The sequence below is a fragment of the Leopardus geoffroyi genome, chromosome C1, assembly GCF_018350155.1.
Source record: "Leopardus geoffroyi isolate Oge1 chromosome C1, O.geoffroyi_Oge1_pat1.0, whole genome shotgun sequence".
NCBI lineage: Eukaryota > Metazoa > Chordata > Mammalia > Carnivora > Felidae > Leopardus > Leopardus geoffroyi.
The window spans coordinates 53,806,391-53,829,813 of record NC_059328.1 but is presented as its reverse complement, the minus strand read 5'-3'; the positions used below and the strand labels follow the sequence as shown (position 1 = coordinate 53,829,813).

At 41.9% G+C, this 23,423-nt stretch overlaps 1 protein-coding gene across 7 annotated transcripts in view; it reads right to left on the bottom strand.

The window, feature by feature from the left end:
• AK4 (adenylate kinase 4) overlaps nucleotides 1-23,423 on the bottom strand; it is a 73,877-nt gene that overhangs the window by 49,457 nt on the left and 997 nt on the right. The window contains exon 2 of one of the 7 annotated variants that reach the window (XM_045477702.1): nucleotides 14,050-14,137. The exons of 5 other annotated variants lie outside the window; for them this stretch is intronic. The gene's annotated coding sequence lies outside the window, so the exon portion shown is untranslated. Of the gene's footprint in view, nucleotides 1-14,049; nucleotides 14,138-22,946; nucleotides 23,265-23,423 lie in introns of those variants that run through there. One more of the 7 variants, XM_045477701.1, reaches the window with a different exon arrangement.

Sequence of the window (23,423 nt, the reverse complement as noted above, 5' to 3'; positions counted from 1 at the left end):
TTAGGCTGAAAATCAGAAGCCTTGGCTATTAAGAGTTGAGCTCCCAAGGACTGCCCACAGGACTGAACATATCAATGTACTTCACTTATCATGGCCTCAAGTTTCCTCACCTACATGAGGCTGTTGGACCCTTCTAGCTCTGCCATCTTGGAGGTGGAATTTCAATTTCCTTTACCTGGCTCTGTGTATGTGTTGGGGCTGAAGGATCAGCTTCCCCAGTATGCGTCCAACCACACCAGTGTGCTTTCAATCACCAAGATTCTAAGTGAGCAGAGGAGATGGACTTCACAGACTAAGGAGCATCTCCCTGCTTTCATGGTCATTACACCCATTTGAGATATGAGGAGTGGAATCCCGACCAGACCTCAGGCCTACGCCATCTCTTAGTGTTCCATCACACCTTGCCTGCAAGACATCCTGAGAATAAGGGCCAGTGCTTTGGCCTATTTGCTCTTTTCTCTCTAGCCAGACTGCATATGTACATTCACTTAGCCTAATTCTGTACCCTGGGTCCAATGGATGTGTTTCTATAATAGCCAAGATTAAAAATATGTATGGACAAAAGCCATGACTTTGGGTAGGGGAGGGGCTCACAGTGCTGAGAAAAAAGGTGATCCAGTATCTAAGCACAAAGGAAATCCAGCAGATTCTTTATCCTTAAGCTTTCTGCCCACACCAGCTTATTAATTATTATTTGACACTCCATACTGATTCAAAGAATAAAATAGTGCAGTAACCTCCTTTTAAGAATTTAAATAAATCGTGAAAGAAAAAGATATTGGAATTTTATAAGCCAAAAAATTTTGGATGTCCTATGTCAGGAGAATGTTTTGGGCCCAGAATAGGAACACATGCATTTATAAACATACCATGCACATCTGGCACGGTACCACATGCTGGCTTATATAAGCAGCAGAGGAGAAAAAAGCAGATTGGGATGGAAGAACAGAAGTTGGGCAAGGGAACAAATGGGAAAAGGCAAGTAATCTGAAAGGTTTGCCAAAATCATAGATGAGTTTTAGACTCACAGTGTTTAACCATCTCAAGCTCACGTTCTTCAAGTCTGCCTTGGTACCCACCATACCAGGCACTTTCAGCCCTGAGCAGGATCATACTTTTCAAATCTCATGACTCTCTAGATTTTCTCTGCCTCCCTTGTAACCTTATCACAACTCAATTACTAGGTGCATTCAGAGGAAAGGGAGGAATTTCACTTTTAAAGCAACATGAAAAGGAATTCCTTCCCATTGCAAAAGGCCCAGGGTGTGGATCTGGCTGCACCAGGCACCTTGCTGGCTGCCTCTCTGTGCAGGATCTTGGCTGCAGGTCAACATAAGGGAAGCTGCTGTTTCCTCCAGTGCCATCTGTTCAAACAGGGTGCACTGCTATGCTGCCCATGGGGGATTCTTTCCTCTCTCCCCCCACCCCTCTTTTCCGCACCCTTCCATCTCACAGCTTCCTGGCAGTACTCTGGTGGAGAACTACAGCAACACCAAAGATGTGCCATGCTCACCAGCCTCCATGGGCTGACAGCAGACAGTCCTACAAAGACAAGGAGGAGGGAAACAACTGATGCTAACACTTCTATGACAGGGCTCCCAGGAGGGTCATAAGGTAGGGTGACATGCAATCATCCTTGAACACCCAGGAAGAACAAGAGCAGTAGTAATGCCAGAGGGAAGCTACTGTAAAAAACAGTATGGAGGTTCCTCAACAAATTAAAAATAGAATTGCCATATGGTCCAGCAATTTCACTTCTGGGTGTTTATCTGAAGAAAATGAAAACACTAACTTGAAAAGATATCTGCACCCCCATGTTCACTGCAGCATTATCTGTGATAGCCAAAATATGGAAACCATCTATATGTCCAGCAATAGATGAATGGATAAAGAAAATATGAGATATATGTATATGTGTGTGTGTATATATATATGTGTGTGTATATACACATACATATGTATATATGTATACACACACACACACACACACACACACACACACACACACACTGGAATATTATTCAGCCATAAAAAAGAATAAAATCCTCCCATGTGTGACAACATGGATGGACGCTGAGGGCATCCTGATAAGCGAAATAAGTCAGATGTAAACAGAGAAAGACAAATACCATTTGATCACACTTACATATCCAATCTAAAACAAACAAACAACAACAACAACAACAACAACAACAACAAAACAAGATCATAGGTACAAAGAAAAGATTGGTAGCTGCCAGAGCAGAGGCAGGGAGGAATGCAGGGTGAGAGTGAGCAAAATGGGTGAAGGTGGTCAAAAGGTACAAACTTTCAGTTATAAAATACATAAGTAATGGTGATAAAATGTACAGATTACTCATTATAGTTAATAATAGTATATTGCAGTGCTAGTGGGAATGCAAACTGGTACAGCTACTGTGGAAAACAGTATGGAGCTTCCTCAAAAAGATAAAAATAGAACTACCCTTCCATCCAGCAATTGTACCACTAGGTATATACCCAAAGAATACAAAAAAACTAATTCAGAGGGATGGGCGCTTGGGTGGCTCAGTCTGTTGAGCGACTCTTGATTTTGGCTCAGGTCATGATCCCAGTGTCATGGGATCAAACCCCACATCGAGCTCTGCACTGAGCATGGAGCCTTCTTGGGATTCTCTCTCTCTTTCCCTTTGCCACTCTCTCCTGCTCGTGCTCTCTCTAATTAAATTTTTTTTAATAAGGGGACACATGCACCCCAATGCTTATAGCAGCATATCTACAATAGCCAAATTATGGAAACAGTCCAAACGTCCATCAACTGATGAATAAAGAATATGTGGTGTACATATACAACAGAATATTATTCAGCCATAAAAAAGAATGAAATCTTGCCATTTGTAACAACATGGATGGGGCTAAAGAATATTATGCTAAGTGAAATAAGTCAGTCAGAGAAAGACAAATACCATATGATTTCACTCATATGTGGCATTTAAAAACAAAACAAGCAAAGGGGGGGAAAAAGACCAACCAAGAAACAGACTTTAACTATAGACAACAAAGCTGGTTACCAGAGGGGAGGTGGGTGGGGGGGGGACAGGTTAAATGGGTGGTGGGGATTAAGGAAGGCATTTGTTGTGATGAGCATGTTGTGATGTTGCATGTAAGTGTTGAATCACTATATTGTACCCTTGAAACTAATATTACACTGTATGTTAGCTATCCAATTTGAATAAAACAGGTAACTAATTAAACTAAAGAATGTAATAGGAAAAAAATACCAGAAGCATCACTCGTTAAACACTTATTAAGTGCTAGACCAGTGGTTGTCCAACTGCTGTCAAGATCACTATTTTTTTTGAAACTGAAAAAGTATTTTGTGTACAAAAGCATTTTGTACACAAAAAAGGGAGAATATTATAAAATTTAGGATGTGTGTCAGTTTTATGTATTTGTAAATTGTAAGCTTAAGCTAATTCCTACTGATTAAAGAAGACAATTTAGGTTAACAGCACATGGACAGTCTCCTTTCAGAGAACTACAAAAAGAGGTGGAAGGTAGGAAGGTTTTGTAGGATAAAGCACAAGAAAAAATAGAAAGTATCTGACTGGGTGGGGCCCAGAATCAACCATCTTTGGGAAGAGATGCCCCAGAGCTGGCATCGCCTTTGGGGATTAGCTGACTGGAAACACTGCTTTTCTGGTCAAGTGGAGCATTTGTAGGGGCACAAAGTTTACCTAAGTTTCATTTTGCTGACGTGGCACACCAGACAGGACAGGTTCCATCTTGGGCCTCAAATTTTATGTCAACACTATTACGGGTCACATTAAAAAAAATTAAATAATGGACCAAATTTTATTCTAATCTCATATATTCATTATCTCATTTAATTCCTACAACACTAGGAAGCAGTACCATTATTATTCTTGGTTTGTAGTTGAATAACTGGAGATACGAAGCGATTCAGCAGCTTGCAGGCTGGCTTCCCATTGAAGGGGGATCTGAGAATCTGCACACATCACAGGTCAGATCAGTGCGGGGCTTTCTACCCCCAGCTCCAGAGCCTGCTACCACTTCCTTAAACAATTTGTCTCTCCCTCCAATACCTCCCACCCTTGAATCCTTTGTTCAACCATCTGCCCTCCCCTTCTGAATGAGAACACCGCAAGGGCAGGTCTTGTTCAGCTGAGTGACTTAAACTGAGCCTCAGGGAGCAAAGGATTCCTTCAATAGTTTTTAAGTTGAATGAGCAAATAAATAAAGATGGGGTTTTTAAAAAAGGAAAAAACGGAGTGCCTGGGTGGCTCAGTCACTTAAGCGTTGGCTGAGGTCATGATCTCAGGGTGGAGAGATGGAGCCCCCCATTGGGCCTACTTAAGATGCTGTCTCTCTGTCTCCCTGCCCCTCCCTTGCTCCTCTCTCTCTTTCAAAAATAAATAAATAAATTTTAAAAAAAGAAAAAGGAGGAAAGAAAAGCAAAATAAAATGTAGCAAGAAAAAATAATAAACCCTGACTCTTTGGGGTCTGTCCCCAAATAACACTACTCTCTTTCTTAGAGCTACTAGAGGGGAAATAAGGAACTTTATGTAAAAATTAAATCAGATTACACACACACACACACACACACACACACACACACACACACACACACACTGAAGTTTTAAAGCATCTGTCTATGCTTTGTTCCAGGTCCTTTGTTCAGGGAAAGCAATTTAATGACTTTTTAGCTCAACAAAGGTGGGACTGTGATTTATTTTGGGAGTAGATGGTAAAGAGGTAAACTATTCTAGATAAGCAAGTAACAGGTATTAGAGGACTGAAAGCTGGGCAGACAGAAAAAGAGCAAATTCTCCAGAAAGGAAAAGAACAAGAAGGTAACAAATTAACTCTAAACTAGGGTATGGGCAGGTGGAGCTAATGAAGCATGTGAAGAATGGCTGACAGGTTTGGGCACAGTGGTGTCTAACATGCCACATCAAGATGCTGCTTGTGGCAGACTCTAATCATCATGCCAAAACTTCAATAGGACCACCTCTCCTTTGGGAGAGGAAAATCTGGGTAGTGTCCAATATGGGATGAAAAGAATGCTGAAAAGGGAGGCCCTTACAAGACTGAAAAGCAGAAGTGAAGAATCCTAGAGAAGCATGAAATCTGAGAAGGAGGTAATTAGGGACAGTGGCCAGTACCATAAGCGATGGAGTAAAGAGCTGTGTGCCCACGAAGCAGGTGGTGAGAGCCCAGGTCTTTCTGATTCAATAGAAAATAATGGAGGACCCGTCCATGACCACAGACTATTACCCAGTGTTACTAATCACCCTCACAGGGAGAGAACGCCTGTCCCATGCACTGCGGTCACTCCCATGCCACACATCATGACTCAACACCAACCACCAGGATTTGTGGTTCACAAGTCTCTTTAAAACTCAGTGCAAGCTGGCCTAGAAGCAGAAAAGAAAGTGAAGACGAAGAGAAAAAAACATTGTATTTTCATCTTAGGACTCCAGAAGTCTTCACCTAATTTAAGTCTAACCAATCTAAATATGAGCTGGTAATGAGACAGAGAAACTGAAGGGATCTTGTGAAAAGACAAACAAAAACAAAAACCTGGGATTTTGGGGGCTCATTTTCCTGCTTCTGTTCTTGCTAGGACCTGTACCCCACCCTACACATGGCTTAGGGTACTGATAATGTATGTTCTCCCTAAAGGACTTAATGATTTCTTTGGAGTCTTCTAGCACAATAGGTAACATCTAAGGAGTGACTGGGCAGACAGGGATGTCATGAAGGTTTTCCAAGACCACTGACTGCAAACATCCTGACCCCAAGACCTGGGGCTCCAGGGCATAAAAGACTCATGCAGGACACCTAGCTCGGTGCCTGAGAGGGCACATCCACCAAACCACCGTCCTCAATAAAGACCCAAACCTCAAGCGAGACGACAGTCTCTCTCCTTTCCTTTCAGAGGCTCCCACATGCTCTATCTGTATCTGCTCTCTCTATATCTTCAATAAACTCTGCTCTCACTTCTTCTCATTTGATTTCTATCCTGCACGAAGCCAAGGACCCTCAGGCCCAGCCAGCCTGCATCAGTAAATTGCCCAATAGGAAATATTAAACTCTGCCCATTAAACCAAGGATCACTTTCCAGGTAAGACGACTGACTCCCCATAGTTGCCTCTATTCCAAATATGAGTTCCTAGATATCTGAAGATGTTTGCCTCGTATGTTGCCAGCAATGTACTGGCTGCTCGATTTCAACCCCTAAGTCTCAAGTCTCTACATCTTCTTCTGCCACACACTGCTATTCCAAACACCGTATACATGAAAGTGAATGCTCCACCAGACTTTCTAATTTTAGAACTCACTTTGAAATTTCCATGCTTTCTCCACCTGCCAAATTAAAGGAGGAAAACAAAGCAGCTGCCACAGCTGTTCTCCGAAAATTGGTACAGAGGTGACATACACTTTTTTGAGACAAGAATTGTCCACCTCTTGGGGCGCCTGGCTGGCTCAGTCGGTTGAGCGTCCGACTCTTGATTTTGGCTCATGTCATGATCCCAGGGTCATGAGATGGAGCCCTGTGTCGGGCTCGGTGCTGAGTCTGGAGCTTCCTTGGGATTCTCACTCTCTCTCCCGCTACCCCTTTCCCCGACTCGCACTCCTTTCTCTCTGTCTAAAATAAAAATAAAATTAAAAAAATTTTTTTTCCAATTTTTTTTTTCTTAACTATAAAGCCAGAAGGTATCTGGAGTCTCTAAAAATGACCAAACTCAAAACAACAGAGCCACCTCGCCACAGCAAGGCAGCAATGTCTGGCAGCAACCAGCAAAATAAGGTGATGTTTTCAAGTCACTGCACTTCTCAAGTATATAATTGGATTCTATCTCTTCGAAATCTCAGAACAAAATGATAAAGTCTTTGGGTAAATTTAAACCTAATCAAAGCAAACATTAACTGCTATCGTGATTATTCGTTTACTTAACTCCACATATTTTACGCAAAATATCAACATCCAGCTTATACGACCTTTTAAGAGCAATTACTTCTCCTTTGTGTAGAAAGCAACACTGGATGAATCTGTATCAAAAAGAAAAAAGATGGAAGGAAGGAAAAAAGAAAGAAAAAAAGCAAGCAAGTAGGCACTTTAAGAGGGATGATGTCCTAACAGACAGCTGCCTTGCCTTGTGTAACACTTCAACTGTTAAGAACACGCTTTAAAAATCAATCCTACAACTTTTTTTGCCTTTCACTGGCCAGTAACGATGAAACAGTTTTCCAAAACATGTTTATAATGGTCTATATAACTAAAGGCAAACTGGATCAGAACCAGAATTATGGAAAGATTCTATCATCTTAATTTCACTTCTAGAAACACCACTTCCCACCCACATTGGGCTCCTGGCTTCTGCCACTTAGAACATCTCACGCCGACTAACAGTAGTTCCAGCTATGGCTCAGCCAACCATCTGTGGCTGTCTTTCACAATCCTGGCCATTAAGGAAATGCAATGTTTCAGTGCTGTTTGGTTTGGCTAGATTCCTCTAGACATAAGCTAAGTGCATGCATTTTTTATTCTCCAGGGTTTGAGCTCCAGCAGTGTTTGTAACATGACATTCAAATCTAAAACTAACCTTGACAAGATAGATTTTGACTGGTGTTCTGAGACAACCTAACAGAAACATATAAGCTGGGGTGGTGGGGGGGGGGGGAATCCTTCCGCAAGGATCTTAAATGTATGTCCTTAACAAAACAACAAACACCAACACACTGGCCTACAACTAGGATTAGCTGGGTGAGGCACTCACCTTGGGCAAAAAAAAGTTGAAGAGGGCAACAAAAAACCAAACTCTAGTCATTAAAATAATATTTTAATGCAATGTTTCAAAATACCAAAATTAGTACAAAAAAATCTATGATGAAAATCAATCCAACCCTGCATTTAAACAACTCATTCCCATCCATAACAATTCTTTCTCAATCTGTCAGGTCTGGTTTTTATTTTAAATTCTTGTATTTTGTTCATTCTATTATCGCACTACCACTGATTTATTGAGTTTAATGGGCACCCCTTAAATTTTTCACTCCAGGACAGTGCTTTACTCACCTCACCCTACCACAGCCTCAGGCCTGCCAACACACATTAACTTAATACTCACGAGGAAATCTAGTGAGGTAGTCTCACCATTACTCTCATTTATAAATGAATAAACACAAAAAAGTTAGTTACTTTGCCCAAGATTGTAGAGTAAGGGTCGCCAAGTCAGATTCCAAACCCAGCTATGTAGTTCGGAGCCCACACTCTTTTTCTTTCTTTTTTTTTTTTAAATTTTTTAAAATGTTTGTTTATTTTTGAAGGGGAGAGAGACAGACCATGAGAGGGGGAGGGGCAGAGAGAGAGGGAGACACAGAATCCGAAGCAGCCCAATGCGGGGCTCAAACTCATGAGCCATGTGATCATGACCTGAGCTGAAGTTGGATGCTTAACCGACTGAGCCACCCAGGCGCCCTGAGCCCAAATTCTGAAAGACAAACATACCACCTCTTAGAGTTTTGTATCACAAAGGCATTCAGCATAAAATCATACAGTCCTAGATTTTAGGATATAACAGTTTGTAGAAACTATCCAAATAAACTATAATTAATGACAATCTGGGCAAATTTAGTCATGATCTATTCATCACCGATCAGTGTCCTGCAATATTTAGGCTAAGTGGTAATTCCACCAAACTCCCAAATTTTTCTAACTTGTCCCTAATACTTTAAGCCATCTCAATGCTCAGAATGAACCAAGGGAGAGACAGAGTATCTGACCCCTCACTCAAAGGACAGGGCTACAGATCTGAGTAGCCTAGAGTAGCAGGTGTCTGTGCTTAGGTTCTGAGATACCCTCAAATACTGTCGGCTTTTCAAAGCTAACTGAGCCACAGTGTGCACTGCAGGACAATGTTCAGAAATACTCCCAAATAATGTGTTCATTTGAAAGAGAGTAGAGGGGTGCCTGGTGGCTCAGTTGGTTGAATGTCAGACTTTGGTTCAGGTCATGATCTCATAGTTCGTGCGTTCAAGCCCCTCATCAGGCTCTCTGCTATCTGCACAGAGCTCCCTTCGGATCTTCTGCCCCTCCCCTGCTCTTCCTGTCTCTCTCTCGCTCTCAAAAATAAATAAACTTAAAACAAACAAACAAAAAAAAACTTAGAGAGTAGATTTAGAAGTAAAGCCACTACAGCTACAATGATCCCACCATTTTAGTCAGTTGTTTGTTGAAGGTAGCCATCAGAGTTTAAAAGGGTCATAATGAAATCAGGCTGAAAAGAATTTAGAAAAGTTATCTTGGAAAGAATGGTTGAAGTAACCAGAGCTATTCTTCTGGATGGAAGGCCGGGGGGAGGACAACTTAGGTCCAGGAAGTGGTGCCTAGCAACTATTTTCAATTATCTGCAGAGTTAGTGGATTTAATTTGTGTGACACCAAAAGACTCAAGTTGGACAAGTGGATGACAGCTTATGGATGATGGTTTCAAGGACTGGCTTTCATCTCAGTATAAAGAAAAAAGTCTTCCAACAATTAGGCCCATCCAACAATGAAAAAGTCCTTCTCCAGTGGGGGAGTTGGCTGTCAGCTCCTAGAGAAGGGACCCAGCACAGAATGGCCACTTGGACAGAAGAACTCAAATTCCTTCCAATTCTAAGGCATTAAGAAAAGGAACAAATAATTAAACTTAACACATTCATTGTTGTGCATAGTGTTTAGTTACCAAAAACCCTAGAAAACTAAAACAAAACTATGAGCTCAATGGGAAGGAGGTCTTGCTCTTTCTTTGTATTCCAAACTAGATTCTTGATTTTTTTAAAACTAAGCCACTGAAGTAATACAAGTTAAAAATCAATCTCCCTTATAGAAAAAATAAACTGTGTCCTGAGACAGTATTTATAGTTACCATTTAAGAAAATTAGGAAGCTGAACTCATATATGCAATCAATATTTTATAGTTCTCCTGCAAACGACATTAGCTATTCTTACCAAGATCTACAGAGGTCACGCAGAAGGAAAAAATACAGAAGCAGTTAAGTCAGAATTTAGGAAAACAAAGCAAAGCCAAAGTCAAATCAGATACAGCAGCAGCCCAATACATTAAAAGACCTTGAGAAAATCTATCCAATCACACACACAGGTAAAGTTAGAAAAATGTCCATCTTAATGATGACAAAATTTCTAAAAAGCAATTTTGGGTCTTCCCAAAGGAGTCTTCCAAAAGAGGCACACAAAGAAATTTAGTGGAAGTACTTTTGTTTGGACAAGAATGGAAACAAGACAGTTTTAAAAATTAGGTCAGCACAATTAATAGTTTAAAAACAATGAATGCTTGTAGCCTCTGCTGAGCAGCTGAGTGGTGCGTGCGCGTGCACACACACACACATACACACACACACCCCTATATATTGCCTAAATCCCACTAGATTATGCCAGTGATTCCATTCAAAGCACCACATTTACTGCAGAAGATTTTAAATGAAATCAAAGTATTACTACTCCAGGGAAGAGGGAAGAAACCACAGAGAGAACCCTCCTACTTGTCAGGCATTTTACGCAGATGACCCCATCTGACCCTCCCAAACAGCCCTGTGAGGTAGGGTTCTTACAACTGAGGAAATCAAGTTAATTAACTCTCCCCAAAGTTAACTAAGCCCATAAGAAGTTTAGACAGAGGTATGACTCCAAAGCCCAACCTTATTTCCTCTAGGCCACAGAGCCAACTGCTGGTGCCTATCATTCGCTATGCCAAAATCCACTAGAAACTTGCACCTGGAACTTCCTGCAGGTATGTTAAACTTGTCATTATCATCAACCCTGGACTATCTTCCTTTTAACTAGGTCCACTTTCCCCCACAATCACTGAAACTCATCCCTTTAATTTTTTTTTTCAACGTTTATTTATTTTTTTGGGGACAGAGAGAGACAGAGCATGAACGGGGGAGGGGCAGAGAGAGAGGGAGACACAGAATCGGAAACAGGCTCCAGGCTCTGAGCCATCAGCCCAGAGCCTGACGCGGGGCTTGAACTCACAGACTGCGAGATCGTGATCTGGCTGAAGTCGGACGCTTAACCGACTGCGCCACCCAGGCGCCCCAACTCATCCCTTTAAAGAGTGGCATTTGGCGCTGCCATTCCCATGCACAGAGTCATATTAGGTATTGCAGCTTCTCCCAAATTCCCGTTTTCATTACTTTTACCTTATACCTGATCTAAACTGTTTGTGACACCTTAGCTGTATTCCACTTTCTCTCCCCTACAATCCACTCCTACTTTGCTATGAAAAACAGCCATCATACCCCTAAAGGAATTTGAGGAAGGAATTGATTCCGAACCACCTTCCTATTTATAAACTCAATGTGGAATTACATGGAAGCCCCAAAGGACAATTCTAACTTTCATGCCTGTAATTGTTCCACCTCTAGGTTTCAATCAAAATATCCTTAATTGTAATCACCTCCTCTCATATATGATCCCTCCATCAAAAACACCCTGCTCCCATTTTTCTACCTGCCAGTACCTTACCCATCCTACAAGGCTCAGTTCTAACACCATCTCTCCCACAGCTTTCATGGACTTTTTCATCCAGAAATAGATCAAACAACTATTAAGCACTGTCTGACAGTATGTCAGACACTGGAAATACAAAAAGAACTCTATAAGTTTATACAAATGACTTCAGTGTTCTTTACACAGAGCCCAACCTGGGGTGGCTTGATCTCACAAACCAGGACATCATGGCCAGAGCCGAAATCCAGAGGCGGACACTTAAACAATGGAGCCACACAGGCACCCCTTCAGTGTTCTTATAAAAAACTTGTCATTCTTTTATGGTTTTTTTTAAAATGTTTATGTTTATTTTTTGAGAGAAAGAGTGCAAGCAGAGGAGGGGCAGAAAGAGAGGGGGACAGAGGTCTGTGCTGACAGCAGAGAACCCGATGTGGGGCTCAAACTCACAAACTGTGAGATCATGACCTGAGCTGAAGTCAGACACTTAACCAACTGAGCCCACCCCAGGTGCCCCTCATTCATTTTTTTTAATAGCACTCAGTATAATCTGCCTTAATAAACAATTAATTGGGTGTATGTTTTACCTTGTCATCTCCTTAAAGGTAGAGACCATTTTTGATTCCTATTAACAGGATGCTACTGGAATATGCCGAATTTAACCAGTAGTTACTGATATTTGAAGTCTACCCATCTGTTGACATTTTAACATCTTAACTGTTCTCCCTACTTTCATTCTAGAACCTTCCAATCTAGTTTACAAATAGCCAGAGTGATCTATTTAAAATGTGAATGGGGGTGCCTAGGTGGCTCAGTTGAGCTTCCGACTCTTGGTTTCGACTCATGATTCCAGGCTCAGGTCATGATCCCAGGCTCAGGTCATGATCCCAAGTTTGTGGGATGGAGCCCCGCAATAGGCTGTGTGCTGAGTGTGGAGCCTGCTTAATATACTCAATCTCTCTCCCCCTACCCCTCTACACCTCTTGCATGCACTCTCTCTTGCTCTCTCTCAAAAAAACTAAAAATTAAAATAAAATAAACAAAAATAGTATATTTCTTCAAGCAGAATAGAATATGAATCAGATTGTCAGTACCATATTTAAAAACAAGGGCTTTACCTTGGATTAGGCAATGACACCAAAAACCTCAAGCTACAAAAGAAAAAAAACAGATAAACTGGACTTCATCAAATTTTAAAACTTTGTGCTTCTAAGGACAACATCAAGAAAGGTAAGAAGGCAACCCACAGAATGGAAGAAAATATATGCAAGTCATATATCTAAAAAGGGACTCAGGGGGTGCCAGGATGGCTCAGTTGGTTGTGTCCGACTTTGGCTCAGGTCATGATCTCACAGTTTGTGGGTTCGAGCCCCGTGCCAGGCTCTGTGCTGACAGAATAATACTCAAAATAATAAATAAACGTAAAAAAAATTTTTTTAATAAATTAAAAAAATAAAAAGGGACTTGTATCCAGAATATATAAAGAACTCAACACAGAAGGAACATATGAGGCCATCTAAAAAATGGACAGGATAGACATTCACCAAAGAAGATGTACAAATGGTCAATAGCACATGAAAAGATGTTCAATTATCATTAGTTCTTAGAGAAATGTAAATCCTAATCACTCCTACTCTAGGGTCTCTCCACATGCCCTTCCTCTGCCCCCAAATCTTCACACACCTGGCTCCTACCCTCACTCAGGGCTCAGCTTAAACATCATCTCAGAGAGGCCTTCTCCAACCCACAGTCTAAAGTGGCCTTCCCAGGCACTCTCCATCACTGCACTATCATATTTTGGGGGGAATACTTATATAGCATACAAAGCTTAAAGCATAAGGTATACAAGGTTACCTTGACTATTTTTCCCTTGTTTATAGCCCATCTCCCCTCCTGCCATAACAAGCAATCAAAACGTTTGTTGAACTAAACTGACACTAGTGAATTTACTATTGAGATGGTTAGAGACTATATAACTGATGTTACAAAGCAGATCACCTTACAGGGAGATGATAATGAATGCCATATTATAGATACAGATGGGTATAAGAGGAATTTCAGAGAAAAAATGGTATGTAGCTGCAACAGCTGTGGAAAACTTCACAGACTTTGAGAGATTAAGTGTGAAAGGCATTCCAGGAGAAAGGTGCACCTGAACAATGCCCTTCCCACCTTGTCCATGACCTCACAACACTTCACCCACACATATCCCACCATGACTCATGGGAACATAATGCGAAACCTAGAACTTGAACCCGAAATGGTGAGTGCCTCAAGGGTTCTTCTGCATGCCTCCTCATACCTAATGTAGGCATAGAAACATCTGCCAAATGACTAATGAAACAGCAGGCTCAGGTATTATTCCAGAAGTCTTACCATCACAATGAACGGTAATTTCTACCTCCTCACAGTTGCATAAAGTTTCTATTTTAGACCTTTTGGGGTTCTTTTTTGGGGGAGGGAGGAGGAAGTCAGCGTTTCCTTAGATTTTTGTTTTAAATGTTTCAGGAACAGAACAACAAAACACATACCTCTAGACTACCCTGGAACCTGCTGACCTCAGTGTACTTGTGGAGAGCTGAGCTGCAATGATGCCCTGGCCATCCATTGTTCCGTGTCCTGTTTATAAGACATGAAGTGGATATTTCACTATGTACTGGAGTACCTGGATGGCAGCATGACATAATGGGAAGTTTAACCCTACCTACGGAGTCCCAAGTTTGACTACTAGCTTCTCCACCTTACTAGCTATTTGACCTAAAGCAAGTAATCCGACCTCTCTGAGCCCATTTCTTCATTTGCAAAAGGATGTAGTAACAACTGCTCTGTAGATTTGTGTGTAGACTAGAGAATAAGACACATCCATTAGCCAGTGCAGGGCCTAGCACATGCTCGACCAGTGCAAATGTTAGTTATGATGACCAAGTGGCAGGAATTATAAAGTGCCAAAGTCACAGGTCGTAGGTCAATAACAAAGTGCTGAAGAACAGAAAACAATTGATTTCTAGCTTGTTGGGAATTTGATGAACAGGAGAGACTGTGCATTATTTCAATATCATCAGCCTCTCTGGCTAAATAAGGGATGCTTGCTGCCAGGTCTGTCATTTAACTAGTACCAAGAACTCTTGGAACTTGGACATGGGACTGTTAAAATATAACATCAGCCATCTAATTGTACTTCATGAAACTGTACCAATGAGACCTTTTGGACCATGTCTTAAAGGTGAACTTGAGAACTAAACATTAAGGTGGGGGGGGGGGGGTGCACAGAGTAATTCAAAGCCTCTACTACCTGATCATGCTTTAAAAAACAATCTAGTTTGCTAAAAGAGCTGAGCTATCTGACCCACTGTGTAAAAGAATACTGTCTAAAAGTTTACAAGAAAAACAATTTCCTAGTCCTTAAATCTTCTTACAACATGCATTACACAGATTGCTTAAGAGCAGAGTAGCCTAATACCATTTAACAATTTACTTGGTAGATTTTAAAGGAAATAGGCAATTCAATATGTCCTCTATAATGGTAGATTTGTAGCTAATAGTCTGGTACCCAACTTATGAGTTTCATGATCAGGTGCCATCACTTGAGTTCTAGGAAGTTTGGAGCAGAAGTGTAAAAGCTTCATAAATTATGATGCTAATATATTTGTGTGTATCTTAAAGATAAGCACCAAGTAATGAAAACTGGAAAAAGTGATATGTAGCAGGTACAGCAACCTTTTCCTTTAATAGCATAATAAGAGATGAATAAAGGCCAAAATGGTAACACACAGGTGTGATCAAGCCACAAGAGCAATGATCTCTTGTGGACCATACACAAGCTCTGAAGGAGTTCCAGCTATATGGTGGCAACAACCATCCCATCTCCTCACCTGGCAGCTGGACTCATCCGTCAAAACTCAGCTCGGGAATCATCTCTAGAAACCCTTCCGTAATCTCACCACCTTCTCAATGCTAGGTTGGCCATACTACCCCATATCCCACAGGACCTACACATGTACATCTTTCAGCCTCTATTACCTTACCCTTGTTTACCTGCCTCAACCTCCTTCAGGAAATAGACTTTGTCTCCCTTCTTTGTATCCCACAAGTCAACACTGCTTGGCACTTACATATTTGCTGAAAGACATAGTTACTAGGACATTCAAGTCCTAGTCAAGCATGCTTTGTATACCAAAGGACAGTAAGTAACCTAAATTCCATCAACAGAAGATTAGTTAAATCAGCAGTTCTCCAAGTGAGGTCCAAGGACCCCAAGAGTCCATTAACACCTTTTCTGGGGTCTGTGAATTCCCCCTTTCTCTAACTACACATCTTTGTGAAGCCAAGTATTCTTTCTGTACTTTAACCAAAACAACACAGCACACAAACTGAACAAAGAGCCAGATAGAAGAATCCAGCTTTCTTTTACAAAGCAAGACATTGAAGAGATTTGCAAATAGATGAAAACAACACTATTCTTCTCAGATTTTGTTTTGGAAAATAGTTATTTTTCATAGAAATGTTAATATGTAATGGATTTATCGTCACGTTTAATGAATTCACAAACATTTTTTTTAATTTCCCAGTTTTAACTTCTAATACAGTTAGTAGCTAGAAGTATAATCCATCTAAAAGGCTCTATTGAGACGCCTGGGTGGCTGGCTCAGTCAGATAAGGATCCAATTCTTGATTTCGGCTCAGGTCCTGATCTCACAGTTCATGAAACCTGAGATTGAGCCCAGTGTTAGGCTGGGTGCCAACAGCGTGGGAGCCTGCTTGGGATTCTCTCTCTCCTCTCCCTCTGCTCGAGGGTGCTCTCTGAAAACAAATAAATAAATTAAAAAAAAAAAAAAAAAGCTCTATGGAGTGCTCAGTGAGTTTTGTTTTGTTTAGAGAGAGTGGGGAGGGGCAGAGAGAGAAAGAGAGAGAATCTTACTCCTCCACTGAGCACAGAGCCTAAGGCAAGGCTTGATCCCATGACCCTGGGATCATGACCTGAGCCAAATCAAGAGTCAGACATTCAATGGACTGAGCCATCCAGGCACCCCTCAATGAGTTTTTTTTTTTTTTTTTTTAAGTGAGTATGCGTGGGGGAAGGGGCAGAAAGAGGGAGAGAAAGCACAGCAAGCAGGCTAGGGTCCACACTGTCAGCCCCAGGCCAAACTCGGGGCTCAATCTCAGGAACTGTGAGGTCATGACCTGAGCCAAAATCAAGAGTCAGATGCTTAACCAACTGAACTACCCAGGTCCCCCTCAATGAGTTTTAAATGTGAAACCAAAATGTCTGAGAATGGCTGGTTAGAAAAACAATGGTACAACTGTAACAGAAAATTATGGGTCTGGGCACCTGGGTTGGGTGGCTCAGTTGGTTAAGCGTCTGACTCTTGATTTTCTGCTCAGGTCATGATCTCCTGGTTTGTGAGATCAAGTGCCACATCAGCCTCTGTACTGACAGTGCAGAGTCTGCTGGGGATCCTCGCTCTCTCCCTCTCTCTCTGCCCCTCTCCCAGCCATTCTCTCTCTCTCTCTCTCTCTCTCTCTCTCTCCCAGTGAATAAACTTAAAAAAAAAAAAAAAAAGAATATGTGGCCATTTTTCAAAAAGAGTAAGAGAGATTGATACCTGCTAATAGAAACCATGTCTAAGCTATACTGCTAAGTCTAAAGAAAGATATGAAAAACAAAATATAAATTTGTACTTTTTAAAAAAGAGGCTACTGCCATCTATATATATGCTATATATGTATGCATAAATTCTCTGGATGAACATTCAAGAAAAGTAACTAGTAGGTATCCTGGTAGAGAGAGGAACCGTGGGTCAGGGAACATGTATTCCTGTAGAGAGTAACTGGGGAACCACCGGTCAAGAAGGGGAGAGAGACTTTCCACACCATTTCTGGTGTAGTTTGAAAATTTTACCATCTGCACATATTACGTTTCCAAAAAAACAAAAGTGGGATAAAAATTATATTAAAAGAGTACAGGGGCACTAAGCTCATATTAAAGAACACATTGTAATGGCACTAAAAAATAATAAATGATATGTTGTGCAATAAAGCAAGCAATTTTCAAAATAGTAATACAAAGTTTATTCTTGAAATTCAGTCTGGAAGGATATACTGTTTTTAAAAGTATTAACAGTATTTTTTCCTTCCAGTTAGTGGGATTACAAGTGTTTGTCTTATTTATTTTTCTTGTTTTTTTAAACCTTTGATAACTTACACATACTATTTTTATAACCAGAAAAACAAGGAGAGTTTAAATACATATGTATCAATGTATGTGTACCCATGTCTATACTTAAATATTTAGTAAGCCAAAAACTACATGAATAATTTAGAACCTATTATCTACTTTTCAACCAAGCCCTTGACTAGAGGCTTGTAAGCTAATTTTTTTTTTTTTTTTTTTTTTTTTAAGTAGGCTCCCCACACAACATGGGGCTTGAACTCGTTAACCCTGAGATCAAGAGTTGCATGCTCTACTGACTGAGCCAGCCAGGCACTCTTGTAAGCTAAGTTTAAAATTCCTTTCTTCTACAGTTTAAAAACTACTCTGATCCAGTCATTTTATTTCTTTTTCTTTTTAAATTTTTTTTTAAATTTTATTTATTTTTGAGAGAGAGAGAGAGTCAGAGCACAAATGGGGGAGGGACAGAGAGAGACACACACACACAGAATCTAAAGCAGGCTCCAGGCTCTGAGCTGTCAGCACAGAGCCAGAGGCGGGGCTCCACCTCACCAGCCATGAGATCATGAAGTGAACAGAAGTCTGACCTGAGCAGAAGTCAGACGCTTAACCAACTGAGACACCCAGGTACCCCTAGTCATTTTGTTTCTAGTAACCTATGCCAAGGAAAATATATTTGCTGAATGATTTACATGCAGTGACGTTCATAAGAGCATTATTAAACAGCAAGTAACCCAAATGTTCCACACCAGAGTGGTCAGGCACACTCCAGTCCAACCCTAAGGCACATTCACCCAAGTGCTAAGGCCAAAATCCCAGGACTGATCTCTGGGCTGCTTTCTCTCCATCACCGCTCACCACCAACTCATTCATTCCCGTAAGCTCTGCCTTCATTTGCATCCTAAAGCCCTTCATTTCTCTCTGCCTTCACAACTACCCCCCAATCCAAGCCATGGTCCACTCTCCTCATCTACATTGGTCTTCCTGGTATCACTCTAGCTTAACTGGAGTCACTTCACACAGCATCCCAAAGTTCAACTTTTAGAGTAAATCCTTTCATGTCATTATCTTATTTAAAACTCTTCAATAGCTTTTCAGTGCCCTTTACATAAAATCTAATTCACATTTTCCAAATTTTCCACAAGGTACAACTAAAGCTCCTTTTAAAAAATGACCACACTGGGGACACCTGGGTGGTCCTGTTGTTTGAGCATCCAACTTTGGCTCAGGTCATGATCTTGCAGTTCATGAGTTCAAGCCCCACATCAGGCTCTGTGCTGTCAAGGCAGAGCTGGCTTCAGATTCTTTGTCCCCCTCTCTCTGCTCCTCTCCTGCTTGTGCTCTCTCAAAAATAAATAAAAAATGACCACACTGGGTGCACCTGGGCAGCTCAGCCGGTTGAGTGTCTGACTCAGGTCATGATCTCATGGTTCACCAGTTCGAGCCCCTGTTGGGCTCTATGCTGACAGTGCAGAACCTGCTTGGGATTCTCTCTCCCTCTCTCTGCCCCTCCCCCACCCATACTAGCTCACTCTGTTTATCAAAATCAATAAATAAACTTAAAAAAAAAAAAAAGACCACACTGAAGACTGCTTAGATTCAGCTGTTCATGTAGCCAAAGCAAATGTACTCTCAGGGGACACCTTACTCAAGTCACAAATTGTTCTTTCAACACTCATAAAAACCCTCAAAGAAACCAGGCATTGTAGAGTGGACCTGTGGAATAGACAGATCCTCCAAAATGGTCAGACCCTTAACCCGAGCTATACCCCAAGTCTTACCAAGCTAGAAAAAAAAAAAATGGAACATAGCATATCCCAGAAATCCTATTAATATCCTACAGAACAACTATTTAAATTTGTTTCAGCTATCTTGTTCAACTCTGTCAAGTCTCTAGATACAACCTCTCTATCCTCCAAGACTCAGAAGTTTTCACTCTTAAATAAGATACACATTTATACTTAACAAATGCAAAAAAAAAAAAAAAAAAAAAATCCAGAGCCCTCTGAACTAGGTCATCTTTTCACAGAAAAGAGGCTCAGGCCATAGTCTAATTTGAAATGCTGGTCCCATATGCAAACCCCAGCAAAAGCTGCAGTTAATATTAATTAAGAGCAGAAACACGTTTGTTCTTGAACATTCTTTCACCCAATCAAGTCCAGGATGCTTCCAAATGGAAATCTGCCAATTTTCCTGTACTTGAGATAGGAGATCCAGTACAGAATAAGGTGATTTTTTTATTTTTTTTTATTTATTTATTTTTTTTTTTAATTTTTTTTTTTTCAACGTTTATTTATTTTTGGGACAGAGTGAGGCAGAGCATGAACGGGGGAGGGGCAGAGAGAGAGGGAGACACAGAATCGGAAACAGGCTCCAGGCTCTGAGCCATCAGCCCAGAGCCCGACGCAGGGCTCGAACTCACGGACCGCGAGATCGTGACCTGGCTGAAGTCGGACGCTTAACCGACTGCGCCACCCAGGCGCCCCTAAGGTGATTTTTTTAAATGCCACTGTTTGTCCAACCCTTAAAACGGGATTCTCACATCCTTTCAGAGGGAGGTTTCAGCCACTATCACTCAACAAATGGAGACTAATGTCTCTAGCAAACTTCTAATAAAGTTTTAATAAGACTCACTACTAAGCACCAGCAGTGTGTGTGCACCCACATTCATACACATATACACACATACACAGAAAAGCTAATATTCTTTATGACAGAATGTAGGACCCCTCCTAGCAATCTATAATTCTTCCTTCTATTTACTCATGCAATGCATGCACTAAAGAAAATGAGAAACTTGGGGCGCCTGGGTGGCTCAGTCGGTTGAGCAACCGACTTCGGCTCAGGTCAAGATATCACGGTTTATGAGTTCAAGCCCCCGCATCGGGCTCTGTACTGACAGCTCAGAGCCTGGAGCCTGTTCAGATTCTGCATCTCCCTCTCTCTCTCTGCCCCTCCCCCACTCATGCTCTGTCTCTGTGTCTCAGAAATAAACATTAAAAAAATAAAAAAGAAAGAAAGAAAGAAAGAAAGAAAGAAAGAAAGAAAGAAAGAAAGAAAGAAAGAAAGAAAGAAAGAAAGAAAATGAGAACCAAAGACTTGGGTGTGAGTCTTCAAATAAAGTCTTTGATTAAGTCTCAGCCTACACTGCTTCAGGCCAATTAGACAAAGTCAAAGGGTGACAGCTATCATGAGACTGACTAATCTCAGATCCATAGTAGGCACAAACTTTTACCATAAATCAAAACAGAACAGAATGGACTCAATTGCTGGAGACTATCTGACTCTTGGATAGTAGACAGAATTTGTGACCCAAAGACCTGTTGAACTCTTTCTATGCATTAAGTACTTTGCCATATCCCTGACCTTGAAGTCTCCTCAGAGGGTACTGGAACATGGTGAAGTTAGAAGTGACAAGTGACACATGATTATCTTAAATACTGCTACAGCCCCCCAGTACCTAGAACACTGTCTGACACATAGCAGGTACTTGGTAAATACAGGATGAATCAGACAGACATTTGCTGTAATGCATTGTAACTGTATGTGACAGCAGCAACAGAATCAACAAAGCCACGCGCAGAGGAAAGAAATGAATTCTGCCAGGGCAGGTAAGGGAAGACTTCCAGAAGCAATGAGTAGCCCTTCCCTGGAAGAGCATTTTTTCAGCAGGCAGTGGTTGCAGGAAAGCCATGTGGACAGGAGTATTCCAGAATCAAGGTTGGAGCAGATAGCCTGAGCTACTTTCCAACTCGAATTCCTATCAAGGTTTTCTTTCTGGGGGTTCTGTTATGCTTCCTCATCTTCTTCAAATGTTCCAACTATAAAGGTATACATACAGAGGAGCTGTTGTGTTTCTCTATCAGGAAATTAGCTAAAAGCAAACAGGCAAAAGAAAAATACCGTGGAATGTTTTGTTTACCAGGCAATGAGCCTGTGAGACTCTAAGAAACTTCTGCGAGAAAAATAATCCAAGAAAACCCTCTAAGTCCACTAGAAACAAGCCACTTTGAAAACAAATTGCTGTCCTTCATTTTTCTTCTCTTTCCCTGATAAACAGTTTTTAAATTGGTTTATAAAAAAAACTACTTGGTACCCAACAGAAAAAGAAAATCCAAACATTTTGTAGTCATGTCATACTGTAGGGAGAAACACTTGGAGAAAATGAAGCTGTGTGAAAGAGAACAGAAACTAAAATCCAAAAACCAAACAAAGTTTAAAAAAAAAGTGAGAATAAGGGAAAACAGCAAGTGGAAAGTTTTCAAAACCTCTAAGAAAATTCTGAAGTAAGCCACTTCCTATCACATTCTCTTTAAAAATGGAAAGGGCACTAATCCAGTCTGGGATGGACAGGGTGAGGTCTTTCAGGCCAGAAGGAAACGAGTCCCCAAGTCAGGTAGAGAAAACGCTAAGAAACGGGCCCAATGCCACTTAAGCGTTTCCTCCCCTGACCAAGTCTCTGGCTCCCCACCACGGAGAAGCTGGAGCCAATCACAAAACCCTCCGGCTGAGAGCCAGCCTTCCCTCTCACACTGCTCTTCCCCCAAACTGCATTCCAAAACAAAAAGAATAAAATGCATTGAAAAGTGGTATTAAAATTAAAACAGACCCAACTGAGGCAAGAGAAAATTCAAGGTGCAACCTGGTACACACAACTTTTCCTTCTGAGAGATGAGGGGCGGCGGGCGAGTCTTCTTGAAAATCAAAATAAAAGCTTGCTTTTGCAATCTGTTTAAGAGATAAATAAAACTCTGCCTTTGAGATACTTCCTAGATTCCTAGGTTTTACGCTGTTTTCCAGCACAGTCCTCTTGAAACTAATCTGCGCTTCTGTAATGAAGATCCCTGGGTAATTAGCCCACGGATGGGCATTAACCACCCCGGCCACCGCTGAGGGCGGTAGAGAAGCTCCCGTTTGCAAATAACAAGTTTTCATAAAGGAGTTGCTTATTATGAGAATATGCATCCCAGAAAGGTTATGTACCAGCGGCGCAATAGCTACCTCTTGCCTGTCAATGCCAATTCATCAGGAACTGGGGGGGTGGAAGGAGAAGGGTGAAGGGCCCTATTGAAAGACTAAGCGATCAGGCGACTTACATCCCCAAATTCACGACGCCAGCCAAGGGAGGCATTCTCAAGAAGCCATTTCCAGGGAAGCTGGATTCAAAATGTAATTTCTCAGATTGAGTCTCCTACTACGTAGTCTCCTAACGGCCAGGCCCCGGCTTGCGAAGGAGGGGTGTTAGTGGTGAGAGTTTACCTTAGAAGGCGGCAGCGGACAGACAGGCCTTTCAAAGCCACCAGGGTTCTGCCCGGAGGCCCAGGGTGACGCGGAGGGGCAGGAACAGTGCGCGGCTGGGGGCCCCGCGGCGCCACAGGTTCCCCAGAGCGCAGCGGGACCGGACTCCCACAGGTGGGCGGCGAGAGCGGGGGGACGCGTGGGCTGGGAGGGCTTATCCTTAAGGAAGCAGGGCGAGAGGGAAGCTCGGGGTTTTCAGCTGTCTGGTTCTCCCTCAGCTGGGTGGTTACAGGCTTTTCCCCAAGGCAAGAGGAGTCCAGGCGAGGAGAGGAGAAGCATGCACCTCCCACCCTCCTCCCGGCGAGCCTCGGCACCCTCCTGGGGCGCGGTTAAGCCGCACCACCGCGGGCCACCGTTTGCATGCTCCCAGGCACGTAGGAGCCTGCACGACCACATGCGGGCGGGGGAAGGGCGCCCGGGGACCGAGGAGACCCGACC